Source organism: Corvus cornix, chromosome 5, assembly GCF_000738735.6.
Source record: "Corvus cornix cornix isolate S_Up_H32 chromosome 5, ASM73873v5, whole genome shotgun sequence".
In the NCBI taxonomy this organism is placed as follows: domain Eukaryota; kingdom Metazoa; phylum Chordata; class Aves; order Passeriformes; family Corvidae; genus Corvus; species Corvus cornix.
This window is the reverse complement of record NC_046335.1, coordinates 31,167,246-31,175,207: the sequence shown is the minus strand read 5'-3', so window position 1 is coordinate 31,175,207 and position 7,962 is coordinate 31,167,246.

The following is a 7,962-nucleotide window of genomic DNA, read 5'->3' as shown; positions in this document are numbered from 1 at the left end:
TGACCAGAGGTGATGATGGCTTTCCCTGCTGTTAAAAGCTCATGAATTGTGGCTGTTTGGTCTTTTGCAGTTGCATGGAAGACATAAGAAAGCAAAACTTGATTTTTGCTTGGATTAGTCTTTGCTTGTACTTCCATAATAGTGAAAGATGTTATGTCAGAGCGAGTGCTTTGGGGTAATTTGTTTTTTGCTTGCTCTAGAAGGCCTCACTAGTGTACCTTAGCGACAATGTTCTTTGCAAAGGAAAGGCAATGCTAACACCATGATGTTAGCCTTACTAGAACTGACAGGCATGCCAGTTAGCACCATATGGGATTTTGTGAGGAAGACAGCTGTTATCGCTGGGAAGTGTATTGAGATTACTAAACTCTCCTCCAAACAACCATCAGTGAGTAAAGAGTATTGGCACTCAAACTTGCATGGACAACTGGATTTTTATTGGATAGAGCAAGACAGACATAATGACAAGGAATAATTCATCCTTAATTTCTCACTTTCAAATGTCCAGCCTTTTGTCTCACAACCAATCACACTAATTATTAAAAAAGAAGTGGCATTTTAAGTAAAACAGAACTATTATCTGATAGGCAATTTTAGGCACTCTTAATGACTGCAGTCTGTATATGTCCAGTCTGTACCAAATGTAAATAGATTTTGAACTGATCCAAGCTTCAAATTTCAGCTAACATACTCTGATTTCAAATGAGAAACTTATTGATACTCTTTGTCTAAGAGTCAAGAATCAGACTTAGATCAGCCTTTCTACCTTATAGAAGGTTCATGTCATGAACAGCTGAATGTAGTGCTTCTGTCCGCTACCTGGATGCATGTCTGAAAGTAAGGGAATCCTGAAATGCTAAGTCAGCCCTCCAGCAAGTAAATAAGAATACAACCCTACATCAGAGATTAAAGAAAGATCCAGGAAGTCATATGCCTATCAGTCTTACTTCAGTCCTGGGGAAAGTTATGGAACAAATCCTGCTGGGTCCTACCACAAGTCGGTTGAAGCATGTGGTTAGGAAACACCACATGGGTTAGGGTTGGCCAAGGGCAAATCCTGCTTGCCAAACCTTTTTGCATTCTGCAACAAAGTAACCTGCTTGGCTAATGTGGGGTGAGCAGTGGACACCGTCTACCTGGATTTCTCCAAGGCTTTTGGTGCAGTCTCCCACAGCCTCCTTCTAGAGAAACAGATGTGTTAGGGTTCTGGACAGGTGGTATCTGTGGTGGGTGGGGAATTGACTGACACAGCCACCCTGCAGGAAGACCTGGATAGGCTGAAAGAGTGGACTAGCAAGAACCTTAAGAATTTTAACAAGGACAAGTGTAAGTTCTTGTACCTAGAAAAACATGGTACAGGAATTTAGCAGAGGCTGGGATCTACTTGGCTAGGGAGCAGCTCTGTGGAAAGGGACCTGGAGGTCCTAGTGGGTAGCAAGCTCACTATGAGTGAACAGTGTGCTGCTGAGGCAAAGAAAGGCAACTGGATGCTGGCTTGCATCAATAAGGGCATCACCAGCAGAGATAAAGAAGTCACTAGCCCACTCTCTTCCACACCTGAAATGTTGCATGCAGCTTGGGTCCCCACTATGCAAAAAAGCTGTGGACAGGCTGAAGAAGGTTCAGAGAAGGGCCACAAAGATGATCCAAGGACTGGGAAGCCTGCTGTATGGGGAATGGCTGAGAGAACTGGGTTTGTTCAGCCTTGAGAAAAGAAGGCTTAGGGGACACCTCATCACTGTGTTCCAGTATTAGAAGGATGACTACGTAGAAGATGGAGACTCCCTTTCATATAAGGAGTCACACAGAAAAGGCAAGGGGTAATGGGTACAAGTTACTCCTGGGGAGATTCTGATGGACCCAAAAATACCCTTTTCACACCGAGAACAAAAAGAATAATCTCCCAAGAGAAGGGGTGGTTTCCCCACCATTTTAATATTTGGCTAGACAAGGCATTGGTCCATCTTGTCTAGACAGTGCTTTGCCAAGAAAGGTTGGACCAGATGATTCTTGAGGTCCATTCCAATATGGTATTCTATGATTCTGTGATTATGTTTTGTATTTCTGGACATTAAGGTGGGTATGTCCATAGTCTCCCTAAATTTCTGCTCTAGCCTCAAGTCTCTGGAAGGAAAATTGGTCTGCTGCTATGTAAAAATGCAAAACAGTTTAGAGTCAAAGTTTATTCCTGGCATTAACACAAACTCCGTACTTAACCCATATCTAGCAAATCAGGTATTTATTTCTTTTTGCCTCAACTTCCCTGCCTATGAAAATAAAGCTACTATCTCCTTACCCATTATCAAAGTACCTACAGAACTAATTTACATCTAAAGTGCTTTGAGCTCCTGTGACAGGAATCATTACAGAAATATGAAATGTTCTTGTTATTTTTCCTGGGGAATAAAAGTATCCAGTCAGTCAGCCAATTTACAAGATGCTTCAGATGCTTTTCACTGTGGGTATCTCTGTTTTCCAGGCTTCAGGAGAGTATGTCCAACACCTGATAGGTTTGGTTTCCCTTCTCTAAAATGAATGATAGCTGTATTTTGAAACAGAGATAAGGGAAAAGGGGACAGTGAAGGATAATGGCAGCAGTTTGGGCTGTCTCTTTTGGCATGGCCTCAATCCTCTTATCTCACCTAATGGCAGAGTGAGTGCCAATGTTTATTTGGCCATTCTCATTCACCAGCTGCTCCTGTACCATGGTGTTTTTCTTCCCAGATGGCAGCACGATGTTCCATGATAAAACTGACACAAAAAACAATGCAAAATTTGTCTAAGAGAGGTTCAGCAAGGATAAGAAAAACAGCTGATATCTTTCAGAGCTAGCCAAGTTTCCTGACCTTGATGCCAGAGCAATTAAGGTTTGATTTGAACAGGGGGTAAGAAAAGAAAGGCCACCACCAGATTTATCAGGTATGTTTTGGGAAGAGGGAAAAAATATTACTACTCTTCTCCACTTTCTGGCTCTGTGACAAAATCAATTGCTGCAGTCTGAAAAAGCTCCCAGAAGTCCTGTATATTAGCAGGTCTTGTAAACTATTACATGCTCTCTAATTAATGCCCTTCTAGATACATATATTGTGATATAATTCAAGTCAACACTGTGATGATATAAACAGCTGTATTTTCCTGAGTTTAATATTTCATTAGTCAATATTTAGTAGTATTAAATAGAGATATAATATTCAAATGATATTTATGATTTTTAAAACATATTATCTCCGAACTTTTATTTAAATTATTGCAGAAAAGATGTAATGAAATTGTTTTGTTTATTACTCTAATCTCTCTGAAAGCAATATTTTTTCCCTACAGACTGTACACATATGTTTACAGTATTTTTTGTTCTGCCTTAAGATCTAATAATTTAAAAATCTAGTAAGTTTAGAATTGCACCATTTAATGATCCTTTAAAATACCCAAAAATATTACTTCACTTATATGATGAATCCTTTCAAAAGTCTCCATCTTCCATCTTGCAGTGGCAATTACAAATTACAAGATTTTTTTTTTCTTGTGGATTTCTAGTTTTCTTGTGTCCTGTGTTCTGATCTTAAAGCCAAGTAAATAATGTTAAATTCTGAATATCTATAGATATACATCAGAGGATCCATCTGTGAGCCTAGGATTTTTGATTAAGTTTCTACACATGTGAGACATCTTCATGCCAGATGCTAAGCCACTTCACTCATGCTGCTTCCTGCAGGAGCCGGCACTTGGGATACACTGTTCCTATCTCAGAAGTTAGAATCATAAACTCATAAAATATCCTGAGTTGGAAGGGACCCACAAGGATCATCGAAGTCCAGCTTCTGGCCCTGCACAGGACACCTCAAGAATCACACCATGTGCCTGAGTCCACTGTCCAAACATTCCTTGAGCTCTTGCACTGAGGTTCTTGCTGGCTCTGGCTGCTGGCAGCATGGGTGGGGGCACCTACACCCTGCTCTGAGTCCAGTAGCTGTCACCAAATCCACTCTAAGGTCTGTTTCACCAGTAGCTGCCACTTAGCCTTTACAGCACACACACACCCTCACAGGTCACAGAGTGCTACTAAACAGAGAGATAGTTTAAAAAGTATTTAGTACTTTTTAAAGGACAGACTAACAGAGCAGCAACAATTTTCATGTGGCAGTCCCCTTTTATACCCATTTTGGTCTACTTTGTTTTTCTCTAGACCTCTTCCCTTAAACTTTCTTGCATTAATTTTGCATAGTCTCAGAAAACCCTCTCAAACATCCCAAATCCTCACGGTCATCTTTTTTCCTCCTCCTCCTCAGCTGCAACATCCAGGTTGTCTCTTTCTAATGTGATACCTGGTAGATGCTTAATAGCCCTCAATTAGTGACCAGACAATTTCTGTCTTTGGTACTGCCTTGTTAGACCTTGTCTACTAGGTCTGTGTCTCTTTGAGTTCTTGTTATATCTTTTTGCATTGAAAAGTACTGAATAATCTTAATGAAGCAGATGCTCTCACATAAACCCCAGTTATTCTGGTAACTTAAAGACCCTCACTCAGTTTTTACATAATGTAGTCCAAACCCCTCAAGTTTATACTATTAACCTCTTCTGCTTTACCTACAAATCAGTAATGAGGTATGCTGAAGAGGACTGCGCAAGTAGCAAGCCTGCAGAAGACCAAGATCACGCTCTGCCAATCACTCCACGGGTGCTTGTCAGACAGCAGTGGAGTGGTTCAGTGTTTTGGTTTCTGCTCATGGTAGGTTGCAGTTTAGTGGCTACAGACAGCGCAGCTAAATGTCATGTGCTCATGTTCGGTTCACATGTGGTGCCTGAGCTAGGCATCTCTAAATGAGAAACTCCAATGTTGTTTGAGTGAAAGAGCCAGAATTTTTGTTGTGGAATTGATAGCAGTTGCACAACTTCTGGTGTAGCCTAACCTTCATGAGAATGACAGAGAAGCTTGTACCATGTCTTCTGCTAGAAAAAGAAATGGTCATTCCCACCTGATAATCACTGCCCTCCCCTGATGACCCCCATCCTCAGATCTGCCAAGAGGGTACTCTAGAGCACCTGCTGTTCCCCTTAGAACGAGTTAGCTAATCCTGGCATGTGAGGGAATCCTCATATGAGTAATTTAAATGAGAGATCCGAGGGACAGGTAACATGCAATATGAGATAATAATGAAGAGACTGTATCACTCTTCTACTGACACTTGGAAAAGATTGGTTTTGTCAGTGTGGGTTGCAGGAAGACTGCATTTACTGTTATGGCAAAGGGGATGAAGTTACCTCAGCTGTGCAAAAGCTTTCAGCATTGTACGGCCCAGAGCTAGGTACCGAATATATCAAACCCTTAGCAAAAGTTTTCGTAAGGCACTAGGGTAACAGTTCCTGGTTCTTGGCTTTTCAATTTATTGAATGTTCCCTGGGCTGGAAAGAAGTATGTGGGAAATCATTATTCTCTCTCTTTCAGTCTTCTCCAGTCCCTTTATTTGCAGCAAATGCCAATCAAACCACAAAAATTACCACATGAACCTCTTTACCATTCCAAATCTGAGCTTTCATGAAGAGAAGCAGCACAGATAGATCACTGCAGAAATCACCCTCCCTGCAGCGTGGTTTCTCTACATTCCCTTTAAAAAAAAGCATTCACTTTGCAGATACTTTCCTTACAACCTCTGTACCATTAACTCTTACAAAATTTCTCTTAAGAATCGGCAAAACCGTTCCAGGACCTGACTGGAACACTGCTAGCCTCAGTCAGGTGTGTTTGAGCACAGCCACCCTGTTATGTACCACTTTGATCACTAACACCTAAGTAAAATGATATGGATAGAAAATACTGAATATTTACAGAAATCTGTGATTCAAGTATAGAGATAGGGAAGAAAATTAAGATAAAATCTGTGAAATAATTGGATCATCACATAAATTTGTGTGTCACCTTATATAGTAAAGATCAATGTACTAGTAAGGAAAAAGACTAAATTCATTAGATAGATTATATGTTTTTTCTTCCATTCTGTTGCAGGGCTCTTTATGGTTTGGTGACATGTAAGAGCAAATTCTTGGCAAAAAGAAAAATCTCCTTTATACATTCTCTAGCTGTACTATTTCAACATAATGGTGATATAAGCCAATGTTAATGTTTTGGACAACTTTTTGCCTAGACTCTGGACAGAATATTTTTAGCAAGACATTGCAAGCTTTTAATCTTGTATATCTTCATCAAGGGAACAAAATAAAATAATGCAGTGTCAGCAGAGGAACTGAAGAGCAGTTTCAGACCATTTGATGTACAACAGTCTTTCCTGGCTTACTATCCTCAAGTAGAGGTGTTTTACCATGTGGTAAAGTCTATATCAACTCTCTCTCTAAAAGCAAATTCTTCTTTGGAGGGCTGACAAAGATCACTTATCTTGTGCTATAATTCTGTATGTACCGTATTCATAAATGAAGTGATATTTCACTGAGTGACGGAGCTACATGTACTTTCCTGGAAGAAAATAAAATATCCTAAAGCAATGAAAGAGTTAAGAAGGTCACAGGATTTGCCAAGTATCATGATGTAATTCTTTGAGTCTACTCATCTCAGAATAACTTAAGACTCTGGACAATGTCCTTTTACTTGAGATTCCAAAAGGATCAGAAGACTGTCTCTATAAACAAGTGGTAGCTGACTGAATGAAAACTTGGTGCTTAATCAGGAAGTCATTCTAAATTACTGTGGATTACCTAGATTCTGATTTTCTTCCAATACAAATGAAAATATTTTAACTAATATTGTGGCTTAGAGCACATTTAGGCTTAAAAAACCCACTGTGTAAAAACAATTTCTTAATTGATCTACTCACTGGAGTGCTGAAAATACAGTTTTCCCCTCTTTTGAAGCCTCTTTCAAAAGTGCTCAGGAAAGGAAAAGAATCATAGCAGCTATTGTGTCTCGTGCATCATTGGAATTGTCAAGCAGGACCTGAATTTAACTGGCATATTAAAAAAATGCCTACTAATAATAACATTTAAATAATCTTTAAAAATGCATATAAAGCAAAGACCATTTTCTAGACTGGTCAGACAAAATATTTCTTTCACATCAACATTAATAAACATTGATTTTTTTTAAAAAAATACATCAAATTAATCACTTTTCTGTTAAATTCAGATACGTAACAAAGGAGATTCCCTTCTAAACAAGATTTCCTTTTCCCTTTTTCTGGAAGACCTTTCCTGACTTATATTGCATTAGCACCTATTGTCATAAGATGTGCTGAGGAAAAGAGTTTATATATAGAAATAATTATTTTTTATATTTTTATACTCTTTTGTGTTCACACATGAATGCCCACTGTAAATGCAGTCCCATATTTTGAAGGTAAAATTACTGATTATGCAAGCAGGAAGTTATTATAAAGACAGTTCAAGATCCAGAAATATCTGGTAGTTTATCTTAACCCCACATGGGTGTTTTTGTCTTAATTTTTACATCTCCACTTTGATTCCACGCAAAAGGGCTTTCTTTTGGGGTTTTTTTTTTTTTTTTAATTTCACAAGGAGCACTTAACTGGCTAGAACTGCAAATAATCTCAGACCCCTGTAGGAATCCAAAAATCTTGAAATACTCCCTTAGGTCAACTTCTGAATGTGTAACTCACAACTCCTGGACTTTTCATCATGCACAGTATATACTCACAGAAACTTAATTCAGTTGTCAGAGATCAGGATTTCTGAGTCATGGTAGTAATTACCTTTCTGAGCCCATATAGCAAAATGAATGAGACATAACATCTGTTTTCTGGTTTCTTAAGTAAACATCTATTGAGTGAATTCAATCATTGATTAACTGTTCAAGCCAATGAGACATCACATTTTTCAAAGTCAGGAATTATTACAATTTCCATTGAGCCTATGATGTAATTAGAACTGAGTGGAAAACAATTTTCTCAGCCTGTTAAAATGTTTGAGATTTTGAGAATTTTCCTCATATCAAGGAAA